The sequence below is a fragment of the Oncorhynchus keta genome, unplaced genomic scaffold (assembly GCF_023373465.1).
Source record: "Oncorhynchus keta strain PuntledgeMale-10-30-2019 unplaced genomic scaffold, Oket_V2 Un_contig_2177_pilon_pilon, whole genome shotgun sequence".
Taxonomy (NCBI): Eukaryota; Metazoa; Chordata; class Actinopteri; order Salmoniformes; family Salmonidae; genus Oncorhynchus; species Oncorhynchus keta.
This window is the reverse complement of record NW_026282598.1, coordinates 222501-225000: the sequence shown is the minus strand read 5'-3', so window position 1 is coordinate 225000 and position 2500 is coordinate 222501. Positions and strand designations below refer to the sequence as shown.

At 40.5% G+C, this 2500-nt stretch overlaps 1 protein-coding gene across 1 annotated transcript in view; it reads right to left on the bottom strand.

The window, feature by feature from the left end:
- The window catches only part of chtf18 (CTF18, chromosome transmission fidelity factor 18 homolog (S. cerevisiae)), a 98246-nt gene that overhangs the window by 22726 nt on the left and 73020 nt on the right, over positions 1–2500 (bottom strand).

Genomic DNA, 2500 nt, shown 5'->3' with positions numbered 1-2500 from the left:
CTGGTACCCTACACACCATGATCCATTCTATAATCTAACACTGGTACCCTACACACCATGATCCATTCTATAATCTAACACTGGTATCCTACACACCATGATCCATTCTATAATCTAACACTGGTAACCTACACACCATGATCCATTCTATAATCTAACACACTGGTACCCTACACACCATGATCCATTCTATAATCTAACACTCTGGTACCCTACACACCATGATCCATTCTATAATCTAACACTGGTATCCTACACACCATGATCCATTCTATAATCTAACCCTGGTACCCTACACACCATGATCCATTCTATAATCTAACACTGGTACCCTACACACCATGATCCATTCTATAATCTAACACTCTGGTACCCTACACACCATGATCCATTCTATAATCTAACACTGGTATCCTACACACCATGATCCATTCTATAATCTAACACTGGTACCCTACACACCATGATCCATTCTATAATCTAACCCTGGTACCCTACACACCATGATCCATTCTATAATCTAACACTGGTATCCTACACACCATGATCCATTCTATAATCTAACCCTGGTACCCTACACACCATGATCCATTCTATAATCTAACACTGGTACCCTACACACCATGATCCATTCTATAATCTAACACTGGTACCCTACACACCATGATCCATTCTATAATCTAACACTGGTACCCTACACACCATGATCCATTCTATAATCTAACACTGGTACCCTACACACCATGATCCATTCTATAATCTAACCCTGGTACCCTACACACCATGATCCATTCTATAATCTAACACTGGTACCCTACACACCATGATCCATTCTATAATCTAACACTGGTACCCTACACACCATGATCCATTCTATAATCTAACACTGGTACACTACACACCATGATCCATTCTATAATCTAACCCTGGTACCCTACACACCATGATCCATTCTATAATCTAACACTGGTACCCTACACACCATGATCCATTCTATAATCTAACACTGGTACCCTACACACCATGATCCATTCTATAATCTAACCCTGGTACCCTACACACCATGATCCATTCTATAATCTAACACTGGTACACTACACACCATGATCCATTCTATAATCTAACCCTGGTACCCTACACACCATGATCCATTCTATAATCTAACCCTGGTACCCTACACACCATGATCCATTCTATAATCTAACCCTGGTACCCTACACACCATGATCCATTCTATAATCTAACACTGGTACCCTACACACCATGATCCATTCTATAATCTAACACTGGTATCCTACACACCATGATCCATTCTATAATCTAACCCTGGTACACACCATGATCCATTCTATAATCTAACCCTGGTACCCTACACACCATGATCCATTCTATAATCTAACACTGGTACCCTACACACCATGATCCATTCTATAATCTAACACTGGTACCCTACACACCATGATCCATTCTATAATCTAACACTGGTACCCTACACACCATGATCCATTCTATAATCTAACACTGGTACCCTACACACCATGATCCATTCTATAATCTAACACTGGTACCCTACACACCATGATCCATTCTATAATCTAACACTGGTACCCTACACACCATGATCCATTCTATAATCTAACACTGGTACCCTACACACCATGATCCATTCTATAATCTAACACTGGTACCCTACACACCATGATCCATTCTATAATCTAACACTGGTACCCTGCACACCATGATCCATTCTATAATCTAACACTCTGGTACCCTACACACCATGATCCACTCTATAATCTAACACTGGTACCCTACACACCATGATCCATTCTATAATCTAACACTGGTACCCTACACACCATGATCCATTCTATAATCTAACCCTGGTACCCTACACACCATGATCCATTCTATAATCTAACACTGGTACACACCATGATCCATTCTATAATCTAACCCTGGTACCCTACACACCATGATCCATTCTATAATCTAACACTGGTACCCTACACACCATGATCCATTCTATAATCTAACACTGGTACCCTACACACCATGATCCATTCTATAATCTAACCCTGGTACCCTACACACCGTGATCCATTCTATAATCTAACACTGGTACCCTACACACCGTGATCCATTCTATAATCTAACCCTGGTACACACCATGATCCATTCTATAATCTAACCCTGGTACCCTACACACCGTGATCCATTCTATAATCTAACACTGGTACCCTACACACCATGATCCATTCTATAATCTAACCCTGGTACCCTACACACCATGATCCATTCTATAATCTAACACTGGTACCCTACACACCATGATCCATTCTATAATCTAACACTGGTACCCTACACACCATGATCCATTCTATAATCTAACACTGGTACCCTACACACCACGATCCATTCTATAATATAACACTGGTATCCTACACACCATGATCCATTCTATAATCTAACACTGGTACCCTACACACCATGATCCATT